The sequence below is a fragment of the Bombina bombina genome, chromosome 5 (assembly GCF_027579735.1).
Source record: "Bombina bombina isolate aBomBom1 chromosome 5, aBomBom1.pri, whole genome shotgun sequence".
Classification (NCBI taxonomy): Eukaryota; Metazoa; Chordata; class Amphibia; order Anura; family Bombinatoridae; genus Bombina; species Bombina bombina.
The window spans coordinates 108910833-108932713 of NC_069503.1; the positions used below are offsets into that span (position 1 = coordinate 108910833).

The following is a 21881-nucleotide window of genomic DNA, read 5'->3' on the forward strand; positions in this document are numbered from 1 at the left end:
ATTACGGCATCTCGCCGAAACTAGTAGGACCAGCTGTCTCTCTGCTACCGTGTTGGTATTTACTAGAATTTAATTTTCCACTAATAAAGTCACTGAAGTTTTGAAAAATTGGAACTTTTGAATCTCTTTTTTCAAACATTTATAGTTGTTATAAATAGTTACAAACACTGCTGCACAGAGTGCTAAATACACATGCACGCCCCTAAGCTCATATAATATCAGCCTCCTAGGTTTACTCTATAAAAAAGGATACCAAAAGAACAAAGCAAATTAGATAATAGAAGTAAATTGGAAAGTTGGGTAAAATTCCTGCTTCTGTATTTGATGATGTTTTCTTAATTCTTCTGTGATAATGTTTTTAATTATACAAAAACCACAAAATACTGGTCTGGATTACAATCACTTTTTATTTGCATGAAAAAACATTGTATCTCATTATATAGTAAAAAGCAGCATCACATGATATATGAACACAATGGTATAAATATACCTAACACTTGTGCTCTTGATACAAAGGGATTTATCAGACATATAATGTTCCCTTTATATATACAGTGTGTGCTATTATCAGTTCTTGTGGCTTCTAACATGAAAACATCTAACAGACATAATATCAAGTTACAGAACATGACATACATATTACATACCCAGTATACATGTAGGTTATAGTAGCCATTTAAATTAAACTGATTATGATCACGTTTGTTACTGATATTGTGTCTCATGAAATAAAATTAGTTTCCCCTCAGTAATTCCTCTGTCTTGCCCAGGATCTTGTATGTGTTTCAAACCCTCCCAATTCCAGTACCTAGATGGTTTATTGCACAAATACAAAAACATATTAACCTATTTATTTGGGGGAAAGTCAAACCCAGGGTAAACAGAGACAGCTTATACAGAGCACACGGAGATGGGGGGTTGGGCCTGCCATGTATATCAGATTATCTAGATGCTATAACACTACAAAGGGTAATAGACTGGCATAGATCGATAGATTCCAAAGCGTGGGTGGCAATAAATTCGAACATTCTCAAAGCTCCAGATGTGGGAGCTCTCTGCTGGGTCCCCAAAGACCTTAGACCACCCCAGTGTACGGAATTGGCAAAACATTGTCGAGTGTTTGAGTCTTGGGACTTGATCATAAAAAGGAAAAAAACACATTTCGAGCATTCGTTCACCATTGTTTCCAATCCCTAGAAATGCTGAGTTAATAGGAGGTTTGGATAAAGGTCAGAGGAGATTAACAGAGTGGGACTACACTACTCCACTAAGAGAATTTTCTATACAAGGGAATCTTAAGAAGAGAGAGGAATTGGCAAATAATATGGGAGGCAGTTACACTAGCTGGCTAAAGTATTCCCAATTGGCGCACTTTGTGCACACCTCACCTTTCAGACAAGACTATATGAGAGAACTCACTCCATTTGAGAACTACTGTTCCACTAAAGGAACGGCTAGACATTCATTGTCCTTAGCAAGGAAAATGATACAAAGTGAACAGGCTCTCCAACTCCCCTCATATACACTTCATTGGCACACTGACCTAGAATCTGACATACAGGGAGATGAGTGGCAATCCATTTTCACACGAACAAAGAAAGCCTCAACTTCACCCCAAGCATTGGAGCTTAATTTTAAAGTGCTATCACGCTGGTACCTCACCCCGGTGAGGTTACAATCTATTTACCCCGAAACATTGGGAAAGTGTTGGAGGGGCTGTGAGGCAAGAGGCACCTATCTCCACATGTGATGGAACTGCCCTAAGGTCCAACCCATGTGGAGAGCTATAGAGAGGTGTCTCCGATTGCTTCTGGGCAGAGATTTCTCTCTGACAACTAGAATTGCTTTGCTGAATGACCTGCCGAGATTACCATGTAAACTTAGACTCGCTTTACTTCAGATAGGCTTGACAGGAGTTAAAGCACTACATTGGAAGACCCCCACACACTGACATTGACAAATTGGACGGACAAAGTGACAGACTTACTAATCTTGGAAGAATATGGTTATACCAAGAGTGGCTACACTTGCTAGCTGACATAAGATTCCTGTGGGATGACGGTTTGAGACGTTTTAACCCTGTTCACGTGAATATCAATTCCAGGACTACCGACTGACCAGAGACGGCCGGATCTTACACTGTCCTGTTCTGTTCCCTCTTTTCTTTTTCCTCTTCTTCCCCAAATCCCCAACCTCTGAGGGGTCTAAGAGAACCAAATAGGGAGAGATGGATATTGCTCAGTTTCTCAGGTGAGGAGATAAGTAGAGACGTATAGACTGCATAAATCTTCATTAAATTTCCCCAAAGATATAGAAACACACTCAAACTATATTATAAGCAGCTGACAGGTATTTTTATTTGTATATTTGTTTTTAGTTTTTCTTTAGATTTGCTATGTATATTGTTAAGGTTTGTTTATTTCAAATAGGATACTACCTAACCAGGTATTGGCTTCATCTTGAACTAAAACTATGGACAACGGTATATTATCAGCCTCCCGGGTTAAGGTTAGGTCAGGACTTTTGTTTCAATGCTGTTTCAACAACTGGTATTCAAAATGCAAATGTATAACATGTAAAGTGCATTGTACAATATTAATATCAAACAATAAAACTGTTATATGAAAATAAAATAAAAAAAAGTGTCATAAAACTACACATTCTATCTGAATCATGAAAGTGTGATTTCCTATCCTTTTAAGTATGATTAAAGTAACAGAAAATGTCTGTGTATAAAGCCTTGCTGGAGATTAATAATCTGGGTTGGTGAAGGTCGGGGGTTAATTTGATATTGTTTTATGTACTGTTAAAGGGACAGTAACATCAACAGTAACGTCAAAATTAAACTTAAATAGATTGGATAGAACATAACATTTCAAACAACTTTCCAGTTTTAATTTATTATCCATTGTGCTTAGTTCTCTTAGTATACTTTGTTAAACGGTAATCCTAGGTGAACTCAGGAGCGTGCAGGTATCTTCAGACAGCAGAGTTTGCAAGAACATTTATAGCTGTTATACATAGTTACAAACACTGCTGCACAGAGTGCTAAATACATGTGCACGCCCATAAGCTCATATAATATCAGCCTCCTAGGTTTACTCAATAACAAAGGATACCAAAAGAACAAAGCAAATTAGATAATAGAAGTAAATTGGAAAGTTGGGTAAAATTCCTGCTCTATCTGAATTATCAGCGTTTAACTTTCATTGTCAGATTTGGCTTCTGTCTTTGATGATGTTTTCCTAATTATTCGGTGATATTGTGTTTATAATTATACAAAAAAACACAAAATACTGGTCTGGATTATAATCACTTTTTATTTGCATGAAAAAACATTGTATATCATTATATAGTCAAAAGGAGCATTACATGATATATGCACACAATGGTATAAATATACCTAACACTTGTGCTCTTGATACAAAGGGATTTATCAGATATATAATGTTCCCCTTTAGTTATAGTAGCCATTTAAATTAAACTGATTATGATCACGTACGTTACTGATATTGTGTCTCATTAAATAAAATCAGTTTCCCCTCAGTAATTCCTCTGGTATATAACATGTACTATGCTAAGCATCTATTGCTATAAGAAAAGGTTTATCCACATGATGTGCACATTAAATATATCTCCCAGAAGTCAATCATTTGAGACTGTTCTTGTTTATTTAAGTTTTTAAAGCTCTATTCATATAAAGACTCCTTTATTCTGTAAATGTAACTATTTTCTCCCCTATGTAAATCAAACGTACAACTCCTAACACTGACATATTAATAAACAACACTGGGGGTGCTTTGGTGTAGAATGGTTGTGTAAACTGGTCAGTATGAGGACAGATCTGTATATTTCTGTGTCGTGTTTGTATTCTATCACATTTATATGAGAGAAATTGAGGTGCACGGGGGCACTTTAAATCTGGGGCTTTTGTAACTGGGATTTAGAAAGTATTATTTACAATATCATCCATTTTGATGCTTCTATTTAGAGAGTTTGTCCTCTAGGATAATTGTAAAAAAGGTTTGTACACTGTGTATATAAAGTTTGTGTCTAAATATTTGGTGTTTAGTGATACCGGATTTCATTAAGAACCTTTTTCCACTTTCTAAACATGTGAAAGGTTTCTTCCCTTGTGAATCTTTTCATGTTTTTTCAGAATACTCATTTGTGGAAAACTTTTTCCACACTCTTTAAATGTGAAAGGCTTTTCTCCTGTGTGACTCCTTTCATGCTTTTTCAGACTTCTCTTTTGTGTAAAACTTTTTCCACACTCTGTACATGTGAACGGCTTTTCTCCTGTGTGAATCCTTTCATGACTTTTCAGAAAACTCTTTTCTGTAAAACTTCTTCCACACTCTGTACATGTGAACGGCTTTTCTCCTGTGTGACTCCTTTCATGCTTTTTCAGACTACTCTTTTGTGTAAAACTTTTTCCACACTCTGTACATGTGAAAGGCTTTTCTCCTGTGTGAATCCTTTCATGACTTTTCAGACAACTCTTTTCTGTAAAACTTTTTCCACACTCTGTACATGTGAAACGCTTTTCCCCTGTGTGAATCCTTTCATGAGTTTTCAGATGATCCATTTGTGTAAAACTTTTTCCACACTCTGTACATGTGAACGGCTTTTCTCCTGTGTGAATCCTTTCATGTTTTTTCAAACTACTATTTTCTGTAAAACTTTTTCCACACTCTGTACATGTGAACAGCTTTTCTCCTGTGTGAATCCTTTCATGAGTTTTCAGATCACCCTTTTGTGTAAAACTTTTTCCACACTCTGTACATGTGAACAGCTTTTCTCCTGTGTGAATCCTTTCATGAGCTTTCAGATCACCCTTTTGTGTAAAACTTTTTCCACACTCTGTACATGTGAACAGCTTTTCTCCTGTGTGAATCCTTTCATGAGTTTTCAGATAACTCTTTTGTGTAAAACTTCTTCCACACTCTGTACATGTGAACGGCTTTTCTCCTGTGTGAATCCTTTCATGCTTTTTCAGATCACTCTTTTGTGTAAAACTTTTTCCACACTCTGTACATGTGAAAGGCTTTTCTCCAGTGTGAATCCTTTCATGCTTTTACAGATCACTCTTTTGTGTAACACTTTTTCCACACTCTGTACATATGAACGGCTTTTCTCCTGTGTGACTCCTTTCATGAGTTTTCAGATGATCCATTTGTGTAAAACTTTTTCCACACTCTGTACATGTGAAAGGCTTTTCTCCTGTGTGAATCCTTTCATGAGTTTTCAGATCACTCTTTTGTGTAAAACTTTTTCCACACTCTGTACATATGAATGGCTTTTCTCCTGTGTGACTCCTTTCATGAGTTTTCAGATGATCCATTTGTGTAAAACGTTTTCCACACTCTGTACACGTGAAAGGCTTTTCTCCTGTGTGAATCCTTTCATGAGTTTTCAGATGATCCATTTGTGTAAAACTTTTTCCACACTCTGTACATGTGAACGGCTTTTCCCCTGTGTGAATCCTTTCATGACTTTTCAGACAACTCTTTTGTGTAAAACTTTTTCCACACTCTGTACATATGAATGGCTTTTCTCCTGTGTGACTCTTTTCATGAGTTTTCAGATGACTCTTATGTATAAAACATTTTCCACACTCTGTACATGTGAACGGCTTTTTCCCTGTGTGAATCCTTTCATGTATTTCCAGTTGACTCATTTGTGCAAATCTTTTTCCACACTCTGTACATGGGACAGGCTTTTGTCCTGTGTGAATCTTTTCATGAGTTTTTAGACTACTTATTTGTGTAAAACTTTTTCCACACTCTGCACATGTGAACGGCTTTTCTCCTGTGTGAATCCTTTCATGAGCTTTCAGAAAATCCATTTGTGTAAAACTTTTTCCACACTCTGTACATGTGAACGGCTTTTCTCCTGTGTGAATCCTTTCATGAGTTTTCAGACAATCCATTCGTGTAAAACTTTTCCATACTCTGTACATGTGAAAAGCTTTTCTCCTGTGTAAATATTTTTCTGAGTTTTCAGATGATCCATTTGTGTAAAACATTTGCTGCACTCAGTACATGTGTGTGGTTTCTCACCTGTGTGAATTTTGTGGTGTTCTAGTAGATGTGACTCCCATCTAAAGCTTATCTCACATTCTGTACATTGGAAAGGTTGCTCCTTTGTATGAATTACTTGGCTAGACTGTAGCCTTTTCCTTTCTTTAATAGGTTTTGAAATCTCAGTAAATAGGTGTGGTTTATGCTCGGGGATAATAATTTCAATAGATAACTCATAAATGTTGTCCTCTTGTTTGATGACTAAATTACTCTCTGTACATAATGATTGCTTCCCAGTTCCTGCCAATTCACCATCTCCTTTAATTATCTGCTGTGATATCCCCAATGTTTGTGAATAGTCATTGGTGTCTAAGACTAATGGAGTTTGCGGTATGATTCTGTTGCTTCCTGTAGTGAAGGATAGATAGTTGAACTATTGATGTGTTTGTCTACATAAAAAGAAATAGAGTAAAGAAAAATATGACTTTTTTCATTTATAATATAATCCATCTCAATAAAAAAAAAAAATGTTATACTCAAAAATGTCTTCCGTTTTGTGTTTTTATATTTATTTACCTGTAAATCACAAATTAAAAAAGGATGACATAGAAAGTAAACATTACTACACTATAGTAAACTAAATGACTGATTACTGATGAAAACAAGTTATAGGGCCGCATATTCTCAGCCAGGGAACAAGTACATCTGTATTCTGGGCAAGAGAGGTGACGTCCACCATCCTCATTTAACATTGCACAAGCAAATGCACTAACAGTGCTGCCTCACTTATGCTCAGCCAAATGGGTGAGAACATGATGTCTTAATCATCACAGACTTATAATCAGTGTGAGATGTTTTGAGAGGGTAAGAAGCAGTGACCTTATGATAATCTTTAGCTTTTGGCTGTGGTTCTTCTATTTATATAGCAGCCAAAAGTTTAATAATACTCACTGTAAAATTAAGCACACAAATCAGTGATGGTTCTGGGGTGGGGAACACTGGGGGAGTTGTGGGTGTTCCATGAGCGAGGTCAGAACAGGGGAAGGTGCAGGTGTTCTGAGTAATGAACCAGGTCTTGGGGTGAGGTTAGGCAGTTGTTAGACATAGTCTGTCTAAAAGGACAGAGGGGGAGTAGTATTTTTTACCCTACTCCTCAGCAAAATAGGAGTTGCTCCTTCTTTATAACGTCACTGACACAAATGTTCTTAAAGATGCAGATATAAATATAATAGTTTATATTTGTTTAATGAGTGATCTATTCTAATTTTCTCAGTATTTAAAGTCAGCATAATATCTATTTTACTCACCTAACACATATGAGTTCATGCTGATAACAGGCTCCAATGTCTGTGCTCAGGAAGAAGGTTCCCTTATTCACTCCAGTTACATCAATACCTGATATCTCTCAGTGCTCTGGCTGAGTCTGTAAAAAGTATATTAAATGGTTTAGACAAATAATAATAAATAATGGTTCTGATTAAAAGGACATAAAATCCAAAGTTTTCTTTCATGATTAAGATAGAGAATACAATTGTAAACAACTTTCTAATTTAATTATCAATTTGTTTCATTCTCTTGGTATCATTTGTCGAAGTAGCAGCAATGCACTAATGGTTTCTAACTGAACTTATGGGTAAGCCAATCACAATAGATATATATATACATATTCAGCTACCAATCAACAGCTAGAACATAGGCTCTCTGCTGCTCCTGAGCTTTCCTAGATAAATCTTTCAGCAAAGGATAACAAGAGAAGGAAGCAAATAATAGAAGTAAATTGTAAAGTTGTTTAAAATTGTATTCTCTAAATGTAGTTCTGCACCTGTAACATGTGACAGCTATCAGCCAATAACAGACTCATGTTTTTATATAATGTGAACTCCTGCATATGCTAAGTAGGAGCCGCTGCCTCAGGTCATTTAAAAGGCTGTGTACAATTTAATAATGAAAATAAATTACAAACAGCAAACAGTTATTTCACATAAAAACTAGAGCTAAAGGTGAAATTTCCCATACACTTTATACTATTTTATACACCGGTAAAACAAGTCATTAGAAACGCATTAAAGGGACAGCAAAGTCACAATTACACTTTTATTATTCAAATTTAAACAACTTTCCAATTTCCTTCTATTATCAAATCTGCTTTATTCCCTTGGGGACCTTTGTGGCAAAGCATAAAATGCACTATGGTGCGCTAGCTGCTGATTAGTGGCACATACAAGCCTCTTGTCATTGGCTCACCTTATGTGCTCAGCTAGCTCCCAGTAGTGCATTGTTGCTGCTTCAGTAATGAATACCTAGAGAATAAAGAAAATATCAAAATAGAGGTCAGTTGGAAAGTTGCTGAAAATTATATGTTCTATTTAAATAATGAAAAACATTTGGGGTTTCTTGTTCTTTTAAGCAAAAACACTGTCCCTTTAAGTTTGTGATGATGTGACATAAACAGCAGCAGCTGAAGGTGCAGAATACACTTACTAAGGTCTTTACTAACAACAAGAATTAGTCACAGATCAATGGGATAAACGTTCTGATGATAAACAGGTGCAGCTAATAGAAATAAGAAATGTATTATAAAATAACCTCATTAGAAATAAAATAATATGCAGATCACAAGATATTTATGATTAGATCAGTAAATGTGATGAGACTGATACAACAGGGCCATAAGCTGAGTGATATTTATTACAGGAGCAAATAGCAGCTTCACACTAATATTAAATGAAAATGGTTTATCTGGGCTCTACAGTTAATTATAAACCTATAGGGAAATACAGGATTCTAATTGGCTGATACTTAAAAAAGCTATTACTCATCTGTTAACAGGAACAACCCCCACAAATGTATTTTTGGACAAGCATGAAAATATGGCTTGTTTCTGCTACAAACATTCATTTTACAAAATGCAGTAAATTATTATGTACTAAATTAGCATTTTTAATGGAAAAACTAAGCAATACATTCATTAACACAGCATGGAAAATAAAGAAAACAAATTAAATAAGTACAATTGAGGATTTTTTTTACATAAACTCAGTTTCTTACATGAAGTGAAATCGTTTATCTCTATCATAACAAATGCAGAACACTATTTTCTCATCATTATATAAAACACAACAGTGTGAGGCTGTTAATAAAGATTTATGTCAGGGTTTGCATATTACCGTTTAGCAGAAGCTCTGTAAGTATGAAGTCTCTCTGGTTCCTCCTGTGATATCACTGAGTGTTACACAGATATTTATACAAATGTGGGAGTGTCACCTTTCTCTGTGTGACTCACATGAGTACAACTTGTCAGTTGGGAGACAATGAGAGGGTCACACCTGGACTTTTGTTCTCATATAGATGTCTATTGTCCCCTCTAGTGTCAGATGAATACAGAGTCCCTGCCTCCCCCTCAGGGTGTGATTATCATATAGATATATGCAAGGAGGAAACAAACTATTTATTTAAATGTGGGAGTATTTTCTGTTGTGTCCTAAAATATCTCAGGATACAGCATTATATTATGTTTTTATTGATGGAAATTGTTATTTTAAAAAGGGACAGTCAAGTCCCCAAAAAACTTTTATGATTTAAGTAGGGAATGTAATTTTAAACAACTTTCCAATTTACTTTTATCACCAATTTTGCTTTGCTCTCTTGGTAAAAAATCATAACCAGAAAAAAGGGTTAGTCTCATGGACTTTTGCCACTATGAAATAAATAACTGTGATAAATTCATGTTTTCTTTCATGTAAGTGGCACAAGTCCATAAGTTAGTTACATATGGGATATAATACCAGAGATATGGAAGTCCACGAGTCACTAGAGAGGGAGGGATAAAATAAAAACAGCTATTACCGCTGAGAAATTAAATCTAAAAAATAATTAATTTTTTTCTTAAAAATATAAAAAAAACTCAAAACAAAGGCATCAGAATCAAATTCAGACAACTACCTGAAGAATCTTTCTATCAAAGGCTGCAAAATGCTACATTTTAGAAAAAGTATGCAAAGAAGACCAATTTGCTGCTTTGCAAATTTGATCAACTGAAGCTTCATTCTTAAGAGCCCAAGAAGTGGCAACTGATCTAGTTGAATGAGCTGTAATTCTCTGAGTCTTAGAATGCTCCACCTCCAAATAAGCTATGTGAATCAAAAGTCTCAACCAAGAAGCCAGAGAAACAGCAGAAGCTTTCTGACCTTTCCTGGAGCCAGAAAAAATAACACATAGACCAGAAGTCTTTCTGAAATCTTTAGTAGCCTCAACATAATATTTCAAAGCTCTTACCACATAAAAAGAATGTAAAGACCTTTCAAGAGAATTCTTAGGATTAGGACACAAGGAAGGAACAACAATTTCCCTATTAATGTTGTTAGAATTCACAACTTTAGGCAAAATCTTGATAGAAAATCAGATAAAGAGACTCACAAGAGAGATCAGACAGTTCAGAAACACTTCTAGCAGAAGAGATAGCCAAAATAAATAATACTTTCCAAAAAAGCAATGTAATGTCCAGAGAATGCATAGGCTCAAAAGGAAGAGCCTGTAAAGTTTTCAAAACCAAATTGAGACTCCAAGGAGTAATAGATTTAAAAACAGGTTTGATATGAACCAAAGCCTGAACAAAACAGTAAATGTTTAGCAATCTTTCCATGAAATAAAACAGAAAGAACAGAAATTTGTCCTTTCAAAGTATTTACATACAAACCCTTATCCAAACCATCCTGAAGAAACTGTAAAATCCTAGGAATTCTAAAGGAATGCCAAGAATAATCATGAGTTGAACACCATGAAATATAGGTTTTAAAACCCAGATAATAAATCTTCCTTGAAACAGACTTACGAGCCTGTATCATAGTGCTAATTACTGAGTCAGAGAAACCTCTATGACTAAGCATTCAATTTCCATGCCATCAAATTTATAGATTTGAGATCCTGATGGAAAAACGGACCCTGAGACAGAAGGTCTGACCTTAAAGGAAGCGGCCAAAGCTGGCAACTGGACATCTTGACATCTCAAAACCTGAGAGGCCAAGCTGATGCTATCAGAAACACATAAGATTGTTCCATTATGATCTTGGAGATCACCCTTGGAAGAAAAACCAGAGGCAGAAAAATGTAAGCAGGTTGGTAAGACCAAAGAACTGCTAGAGCATCCATCGTGTCTGCCTGAGAATCCTTGGACCTGGAAAGGTTTCTTGGAAGCTATTTGTTCAGACGTGAGGCCATCAGATCTATTTCTGGAGGACCCCACATCTGTACTAATTGAAAAAAACACATCTAGATGGAGAGACCACTCTCCCATAAATAAAGTCTGACGACTGAGATAATCTGCTTCCCAATTGTCTACCCCTGGGATAGGAATCAGAGAAACTTGACAAGAGTTTTATTCCGTCCAAGAAAGTATCAGAGATACTTCTTTCATTGCTGAATGACTATGAGTCCCCCCTTGATGATTGACATATGCCACTGTAGTGACATTGTCTGCTTGTAATCAAATGTAAAGTTCTCTCTTCAATAGAGGCAAAGCCTGAAGAGCTCTAAAAATAGCACAGAGTTCTAAAATGTTGATTGGTAACCTCGCCTCCTGAGGTTCCCAAACCCCTTGTGTGCTGTCAGAGACCCCCAGACAGCTCCTCAACCTGAAAGACTTGCATCTGTTGTGATCACAGTCCAGGAAGGATGAACAAAGGAGGCCCCTTGAACAATAAGGTGATGGTTTAACCATCAGAGAGTGTTGAATGTTGGGATTTAAGTATATCAACTGTGATATTGGAGTATAATCCCTGTACCATTGGTGCAACATGCAAAGCTGTAGAGGTCTCATATGAAAATGAGCAAAGGGGATCGTGTCCAATGCTGCAGTTATGAGACCTAAAACTTCCATGCACTTAGCCACTGAAGGTTTAGACAGGCTAAAACTAAATTCATTTGTCTCTTGTTTGTCAAAGAAAGAGTCATGGACATTGAATCTATCTGGAAACCTAAAAAGGTGACCTTTGTCTGAGGAATCAAGAAACTCTTTTGTAAATTTATCCGCCAACCATGTCTTTGAAGAAACCACACAAGTTGTTTTGTGTGAAATTCTGCTAAATTAAAAGATTGAGCTAGTACCAAAATATCGTCCAAATAAGGAAACACTGCAATACCCTGCTGTCTGATTACAGATAGAAAAGCACCAAGAACTTTTGAAAAGATTCTCTAAGCTGTTGCTAGGCCAAATGGAAGAGAGACAAATTGGTAATGCTTGTCTAGAAAAGAGAATCTCAGAAACGATAGTGATCTGGATGAATCGGAATATGAAGATAAGCATCCTATTGAAGACATGAAATGACCTTGCTGAACAATAGGCAGAATAGTCCTTATAGTCACCATCTTACAAAATGATTTAGAGTTTTCAGATCCAGAATTGGTCTGAATGAATCTTCCTTCTTTGGGACAATAAACAGATTTGAATAAAAACCCAAACCCTGTTCCTGTTGAGGAACTGGAACAATAACCACTGAAAACTCTAGATCCAAAACGCACTTCAGAAAAGCCTGAGCCTTCACAGGGTTTGCTAGAACATGGGAAAGAAAGAATCTTACTATGGGAGGTCTTATTCTGACACCTATTTGATACCCCTGAGAAACAATATCCTGAATCCGCTGATTTTGGACAGAATCTGCCCAAATGTCTTAAAACAATTTCAATCTGCCCCCCACCAGTTGAACTGGTTTGAGGGCCACACATTCATGCAGTCTTAGGGGCTGTATTTGTTTTTTTATAAGGCTAGGCTTTAATCCAATTCTTTGGCAGTCTCCAATTGGAACCAGGGGCCTTAGGGGAAGAAGTGTTCTTTGTTCCTTAGTCTGACAAAAGGAACGAAAACGATTGGGAGCTTTAAATTTATGCTTAGATTTCTTATATTGGGGCAGAAAAACTCCCTTTCCCCAGTGATAGTGGAGATACTGGAATCCAATTGAGAAACAAATAAATTATTACCTTGAAAAGATAAAGATAGTAATCTAGATTTAGACACCATATTATCTGCATTCCATGATTTAAGCCATAAAGCTATTCTAGATAGAATAGCCAAAGACATAGATTTAATATCAATTTTAATAATATCAAATTTAGCATCACAAATGAAATGATTAGCATGTTGAAGTAAGATAATAATGCTAGACAAATCAGGATCCAATAACTGCTGTGCTAGATTGTTCAACCAAAAAGTTGAAGCAGCAGCAACATCAGCTATAGAAATTGCAGGTCTAAAAAATAGCCAGTATGTAAATATGCCTTCCTAAGATAAGATTCAATCTTCTTATCTAAGGGATCTTTAAAATAAGTACTATCTTCCATAGGAATAGTATTACGTTTGGCAAGAGTAGAAATAGTGCTATCAACCTTAGGGACTTTCTCAGAAAGCTCTAAATTGGACACAGGTAAAGGATACCATTTTTTAAATCTAGAAGAAGGATTAAAAGTACCAGGCTTAGACCATTCCTTAGCAATCATATTAGAGATATCATCTGTAATAGGAAAAACTTCAGGAGTAACCTCAGAAGTCTTAAAAACTTCAGGAGTAACTTGAGAAGTCTTAAAAACAGAATTCAAACTTTTGCTATTTTTGTTATCAAGAGGACTAGATTCGTCAATACCCCTTTAACAAAGAACGTATATATTCCATCTTAAAAAGAAAGGATGATTTATCAATATCAGAGTTTGAAGTAGGATCCTCTGAGCCAGAGAAATCCTCTTCAGCAGACAATACTTCAGTATTATGTTGATCAATACAAACTTCATTAGATTTATGAGAAGTAGGGAGAGACCTTTTACGTTTATTTGAAGGCGGAATAGCAGTCATAGGCTTATCTATGGCTTCAGCAATATAATCTTTAATATCTACAGGAATATCATGTACATTAGACTGTGAAGGTTTAACAGTAGATGTAGTTGTACTTATAGAAACATTCTCAGCATAAAACTATTTCTCATAACAAGTGCCACATACTTGAGCTGAAAAAGGAAGATCAGCCAATTTACAACATAAACACTTAGCTTTAGTAGATTTGTTTTCATACAACTTGGTTCCTACAGTAACAGAGGCAGCATCAGTTTGAGACATCTTGAAAAATGTAACAAAAAAGAAAAAAAATAACATTTAGATAACATATCCAATTTCCTCAAAATAGCAGTTTCAGGAATGGGGAAAAAATGCTTATGAAAAAATACTTATATGCAAAAGAATGCAAACATCATAGCCCTCTGTAACAAATGAAAGCAGAGAGGAAAAAAAGGAGGAGACTGAATATAACAAATTTTTTTGGCGCCAAAAATGACGCTAACAAAGATGATGCAAATGCAGAGAAAAAAAACTTTTGGCGCAAAGGTTAACAGGAAATGACATGATTCGCATCATAACAGTCACGACTTTGCGGCAAAAAAATGTGCGCAAAAAAATGTGCGTAAAAAAAAAACGCAAGAAATTATGTGATTCGCATCACAACAAACGCAACCTTCGGGCCAAAAATATTTGCTCCAGGAATGACACAATAAATGGAAGCATTTTGCATCATCGCGTGCCTAATTTGCCCTCGAAAATTTGAAAAAACAAGACAGAAGTTACAACTAGCTGGAACCTCAGGTAAGAAAAAAATAACTAAATTCCTCCCAAAACATAATTTTCCATTCTGAAACTGTTAAGACTGCAAAGGGAAATAAACATAGACTTGACTCATGGCAAATATATGTAATATATATATTTAAAACTTAAAGTGCCAAACATAGTTGAGAGTGTCTTAAAAAAATTATACATACTTACCTGAAGACACCCATCCACATATAGCAGACAGCCAAACCAGTACTGAAACATATCAGCAGAGGTAATGGTAGAGGAGTATAATGTCAATCTGTAAAGGGAGGTGACAGATGAATCCCCACGACCGAATTTACAGAGAGCCTTAGAATAGATTTCCTATAGGTGAAAACATGGCATCATCAGACAATACTCTCTTCACATCCCTCAGACAAACACTGTACTTTGAGAGGAATTGGGCTTCAAAATGCTTAGAAGCGCCTTTCACAGAAGAAATCAAGCACAACTTGTTTCACCATCCTGCAATGATGGCACCAAGTTTGTAAAACTGAGGTATGAGTGAGGTGGGAGGTTTATGTATAGGCATTTTGAGGTTTGGGCAACTTTGCTCTCTCCTCATGGACTCTTGCCACTTACATGAAAGAAAAGTATATTAAAGAGATACCTAGGTAGGCATCAGCAGCGCTACATGACAGGAAATAGTGCTGCCATATAGTGCTCTTGTAAATGGATAACATTCTTGTAAAACAGCTGCCATATAGTGATCCAGAAATGGGCCGGCTCCTAAGCATATGTCCCTGTTTTTCAACAGAAGATTCCAAGTTAACAAATAAACATTGATAATAGAAGAAAATTAGAAAGTTGTTTAAAATCGCTGCTTTATCTGAATCATGAAAGAAAAGTTGAGTTTCCTGTCCCTTTAAATGGTTCAAAGACATAATAGTAAATAATGGTTCTGATTACGTGTACATATGTTATAATTAAAGGGATATTATAAACTAATTTTTTCTGTGCATAAATGTTTTGTATAAAACTTAACAGCTGTGTGTGTGAGTGGGGTGGGGGGGACTTTAACTCCTTAGTGACCACAGCACTTTTCCATTTGTTGACCGTCTGGGACCAAGGCTATTTTTGCATTTCTGCAGTGTTTATGTTTAGCTGAAATTTTCCTCTTACTCATTTACTGTACCCACACATATTATATACCGTTTTTCTCGCCTTTAAATGGAATTTCTAAAGATACCGTTATTTTCATCATATCTTATCATTTACTATACAAAAATATAAAATATGAGGAAAAATGGAAAAACACTTTTTCTAACTTTGACCCCCAAAATCTATTACACATCTACAACCACCAAAAAACACCCATGCTAAATAGTTTCTAAATTTTGTCCTGAGTTTAGAAATACCCAATGTTTACATGTTCTTTGCATTTTTTGCAAGTTATAGGGCAATAATTACAAGAAGCACTTTGCTATTTCCAAACCACTTTTTAAAAAAAATAGCGCTAGTAACATTGGAACACTGATATCCCTGAATATCCCTTGACATGTATTAGGGCTGGGCGATATGACCAAAAAAAAAAATTGCGATTTTTTTGAAAAAAAAAACCACGATTGCGATTTAATCGCAATTTTATTAAAAATGACTATAACACCTTCATTTAGCATTAAATAGTTTATTTAACGCTACAGAATCTTAATGTACATGTTTATCAATGTCCAATACACTATTTGAGCATAAAAATAAAAAATAAAAAATAGTTACAATAAAATTTGCTGCCTGTGATGTGATAAAATAGTAGCCACTAACCAGTTATTAGGTCTTATGACACACAAGTTCATACAACATTCATGTTTTATTGGACAGTCATTCTAAAAGTGTGGACACAGTGGTATGATTAACATATGAAGCAGTGTAAGCATGGAGAAACCTGAAAATTGATCTTTACAGCAGTATGACTTGTAAAGTTCTGTATATATAAATAAATATAAGTGCAATTAGCAGTAAAGTAAGTACAATGAATGCACACACTGCTGCATGTGTTATTCATTTTAGGAGTTACTGTCCAGGGAAACATGAAGGATGTTGCATTGACAAGGTCAATCCTGACATCCTGCAGCCTGTCATATACAATCACACACTAGTCACAGCTATTCTGTAGTAGTAGATCTATATAAAAGACCACTAAGAAGTAGAACACATCAACACAGTTATATACAGGAGGTAGTAGTACATAACAACAAGTTAACTCAAAACATACAAACAAAGCTAATTTAAATGAAATTAGCTGGCCAGTTCTTACCACATTGCCCATGTTTTCTTGGGCAGTCAGTCTACCTGTGGTAAGAGTAACATATGAAGCAGTGTGTGCAGCATGTAGAAAGAAACCTGAAAAGTGCTGACTGAGGACTATCCAGCTCCAGCTGCATGATTTGTGTTTCTAAGTAAAGATAGTACAATGCAGCACACTGCTGCATGTGTTAGTCATTTAGCTGAATGACTGTCCATGAAAACATGGGGAATGTGGCATTGACAAAGTCAATCCTGACATCCTGCAGCCTGTCATATTACATTAATTTTTACAGCTATAGCACAGAATACAGTAAGAAGTAGAACACCAGTTATAGTTAGAGTAACAACTACAATACATAATACAAACAACTGAACTCAACACACACACAGCTAATTGAAATGAAAATAGCTGTCCAGTTCTTACCACATTATCCTTTGTTTTCTTGGGCACTGGGCAGTCAGTCTAGCTGTGGTATGAGTAACATATGAAACAGTGTATGCATTGCATGCATGGAGAAACCTGAAAACTGCTAAGTGTGCAGCAGCATGATGTGGGTTCTGTTTCTAAATTCTAAGTACAGTAAAGCTATTACAATGCACACTGATGCATTTGTTAGTTATTTAGCTGAATGAGTGTCCACTGTCCAGGAAAACATGGGGGATGTAGCATTGACAAGGGCAATCCTTACATCCTACACTCCCTTTCATATTACATCACACAGCTATTCTGTAGTACATAACAGAACACTAATATAGTTAGAGTACATAATACACACACAAGTGAACTCAAGACACACAAAGCTAATTGAAATGAAATTAGCTGGCCAGCTGACTTTAAATCTGCACGACTTGCTGCTCAGACACAATGGCTATATCAGACATCACCTTGGCCTTGATGCTTGTAATTTTATCCACATTTATGTAGGTTGTCTTGAATCGTAGATCAAGGAATGATGCCATATCTAGCAGATCTTGAGTATCCTCATCTTTTTCATTTTCTATTCATAATATATATTCAAGAATTTTGGATTTCAGTGTCTTGGTAAGGTCAGAATCATCTTCCTCCAGAGCCAGTATCTTTGTGTTTAATAGATGCAGAACTGGTTTCACATATGATACAGACTTAGTTTTCTCCAGAAGTAATTGCGAGATAGCAGTTGGTATCTCTTGTCGAGTGTGTGTATAATTCTTTTGAAGCCTTCTTTACTAATCGTGTATGCAGGCACCATGTCTTTGCATATATAATATGCAATAGCGTTGGTTATTTATCTATGCCTTTCTGAGGTCTTCGAATATGGTGATGTCACTGTGTGTTTGCAATGCCTTTATGATTGATTGATTTCTGCTAAACTTTATATTCACAGCTTGTTTGTGTTGTCTTTTCTCTACCAGGGTTTTTTTTTACATACATCGTTCAAAGATTTACTTATGCCGCTGTTTAAGGTGCTGGAACAGGTTTGATGTGTTACTTCGTTTTGCTGCAACACTCGTTGCACAAGTTTTGCAGATTACTTGGTTATGTTTCTCATCCTCTTTTCTGAATCAAAAATATTCCCAAACAACTGATGTGGAATTTTTCTTTGGCACCAACAATTCTGTAGCAACATCAACATCATTTTCATCATCATCGTCGTTATTGTTGGACACGGACAGCTCTTCAGAACTCATCTTAAATTGTATGTACCACGCACAGAATACCAGCTGGCCCAAAAAATATGAGGAGAATCAGTAGATTATACTACCGCACACACTGTCAATATCAGTAGGGTCAGGTGTCACTGGCAAGTGGCAACCGTGGCACAAATAGACTAGACCACAGTCTTGCACTTGAATACAAAGACAGAGAACTATTGAATGGCCTTGATAATGCAGTTAGCCTAGCTCTGATGATGCTTGTATAGCTTCTTCAAGTTGCAGAGATGACGCAACGGAAGCAGTCTTAAAAAAGCTTCTTAAAGATTTTTGATTAGAATCACACAATTTATTTTGATAAATAATTAAAGAATAAAATATATGCTTCTGTTGCAATTAAGACAAGAGAGAGACCACATGCACTTGAAAGTCTTGAATATAAAGAGAGGACAACAATGTGCTATATGATGCAGTGACAGTCACCTTGATTGAAGAGAGAACACAGGCTAGCTGCACTTGAATATAAAGAAGACAACGATGGGCTTGATTAAGCTGTCACCTTGATTGAAGAGAGAACACAGGCTTTCTGCACTTTAAAGAAGAAAAAATAGGCTGATACTTAGTACTATGATGCAGGCACCTTGATTGAAGAGAAGTAGAGTACACTAGCTTTCTGCACTTGAATATAAAGACGACAACAATGGGCTCGCTTGATTAAGCAGTCACCTTGATTGAAGAGAGAACACAGGCTAGCTGCACTTGAATATAAAGAAGACAACGATGGGCTTGCTTAGCTTAATGATGATGCAGTCACCTTGATTGAGTAGAGACAAGAGACCACAGGCTTATACACTTGATTGAAATTATTTAAATATAAACTTTAAAGACGACAACAATGGGGTTGCTAATATCCATCTTTATTTAGACTGAGGCAACACTGGCTTTCACTGGAGGAGACTGACCTTGCAGTTGTAGAATACACTGGCTCTGGAGTACTGACCTTGCTGTTGTAGAAAACACTGGCTTTGGATGACTGTCCTTTCTGTTGTAGAAGACACTGGCTGAATGGCTGACCTAGCTGTTGTAGAAGACAGAGGCTTTCATAGTTGCAGTGCACCTGCAGGATGACTTTGCTGTTGTAGAAGAAGAAACAGGCTGCACTAGGATGTGGATGACCTTGCTGTCGTAGAAGAAGAAACAGGCTGCAGGATGTGTGGATGACCTTGCGGTTGTAGAAGAAGAAACAGGCTGCAGGATGTGTGGATGACCTTGCTGTTGTAGAAGAAGAAACAGGCTGCAGGATGTGTGGATGACCTTGCTGTTGTAGAAGAAGAAACAGGCTGCACTAGGATGTGTGGATGACCTTGCTGTTGTAGAAGAAGAAACAGGCTGCAGGATGTGTGGATGACCTTGCTGTTGTAGAAGAAGAAACAGGCTGCACTAGGATGTGTGGATGACCTTGCTGTTGTAGAAGAAGAAACAAGCTGTAGGATGTCGTTGCTGTTGTAGAAGAAGAAACAGGATGCAATCTGGAACCACAGCTGTTGGCTGACTTTGGTGAACTTGAGTAGATGACACACAGGCACTGTCAGGCAGTATTTTCTGCTGGTTGAACAATGAACATAAAATATTTTTAGAATAAGGTGGTGGTGGGAGGGAGACAAGTTCTACTTTTTGGAAAGCCAAAATAAATTAATGAAAATTTTATAAAAAAAAAGTGTTTTACTTTGATGATGTCCCTCCCAGTCCATTACTGTTTCTGACTGTGTTGTGTTTGTTCACAGTCAGAAACCACACAGTCAGAAACAGTAATGGCCTGGGAGGGACATAAAAGTAAAAAAAAACACTTTTCTTCTACATTTAATTAATTTGTTTTGTGTTCAAGAGCAATAGAGCATAGCATGGCATGCAAGTAACATTTAATATTAAATTGACTTATATTTTATTAGGTTAGCTATTTTTTTTTTCTTAAACACAATTGGTTAGGCATACTTAGGGCTGCTATTTTGTGGCTGCACATGGACAGTTAATAGGGCATTGCAGACTTGACACAATGAATGCATTGCTTGCACATTTAAGCATCATGCTAATTTTGATATTTTTGCTCACCAAAATGCATTAACACCATTAATGATTTTTTATTGCTGCAGTACTAGCCTAGCAAGCATCAATCATAAAAAAACAATCTGACTTGCATTAATTGCAGAGGCTGAGCTACAATAAAAAAATTATTAGAATTTTATTTAAATAAAAAAAAAAACTGCAAAAATGGCAGTTTCGCGGGCATTCTCAGGTCCGCCCACGGCCGCACACTGGTCCGCCTCTCATCCTCCCTCTCCGCCTCCGTTTTCATGAAGATTAAAGAATTATTTTTTTTCAAGAAAATCGCGTACTCTCGCGGTTTTTAAACCGCGGCGATTAATCGCAGTTTAAAACAGCATGTGCGGTTAATTGTGCAGCCATAACATGTATATATTTTTTTTTAGAAGACTAATTCTAGGCCCATTTTGGTATATTTCATGCCACCATTTCACCGCCAAATGCGATCAAATAATTTTTTTTTCACTTTTTCACAAACTTTAGGTTTCTCACTGAAATTATTTGCAAACAGCTTGTGCAATTATGGCACAAAATGTTGTAAATGCTTCTCTGGGATCCCCTTTGTTCAGAAATTGCAGACATTAATGGCTTTGGCGTTGCTTTTTGGTAATTAGAAGGCCGCTAAATACCGCTGCACACCACACGTTTATTATGCCCAGCAGTTAAGGTGTTAATTAGGGAGCATGTGGGGAGCTTGTAGGGTTAATTTTAGATTTAGTGTAGTGTAGTAGACAACCCCAAGTATTGATCTAGGCCCATTTTGGTAGATTTCATGCCACCATTTCACCGCCAAATGCAATCAAATAAAAAAATTGAAATTTTTTTCACAATTTTAGGTTTTTAGAAGGTAATTAGAAGGCCTCTAAATGCCACTGCGCACCACACATGTATTATGCCCAGCAGTGAAGGGGTTAATTAGGGAGCTTGTAGGGTTAATTTTAGATTTAGTGTAGTATAGTAGACAACCCCAAGTATTGATCTAGGCCCATTTGGGTATATTTCATGCCACCATATCACCGCCAAATGCGATGAAATAAAACAAATTAAGCACTTTTTCACAAATTTTAGGTTTCTCACTGAAATTCTTTACAAACAGCTTGTGCAATTATGGCACAAATGGTTGTAAATGCTTCTCTGGGATCCCCTTTGTTCAGAAATAGCAGACATATATGTCTTTGGTGTTGCTTTTTGGTGTTGCTACACGTGAATTATACCCAGCAGTGAAGGGAGCTTGCAGGGTTAATTTTAGCTTTAGTGTA

The 21881-nt window shown here is 36.4% G+C and overlaps 1 protein-coding gene and 1 pseudogene across 1 annotated transcript in view; both read right to left on the reverse strand.

Moving 5' to 3' along the window:
- Positions 1 to 20119, reverse strand: part of LOC128660026 (gastrula zinc finger protein XlCGF26.1-like) — a 375584-nt gene extending 355465 nt beyond the window's left edge. Inside the window, exons 1-2 of the mRNA XM_053713627.1 lie at positions 17776 to 20119; positions 7331 to 7446 (exon numbers count right to left, since the gene is read on the reverse strand). The gene's annotated coding sequence lies outside the window, so the exon portion shown is untranslated. The remainder of the gene's footprint in view (positions 1 to 7330; positions 7447 to 17775) is intronic.
- Positions 3303 to 21881, reverse strand: part of LOC128660035 (zinc finger protein 208-like) — a 309793-nt pseudogene continuing 291214 nt past the window's right edge.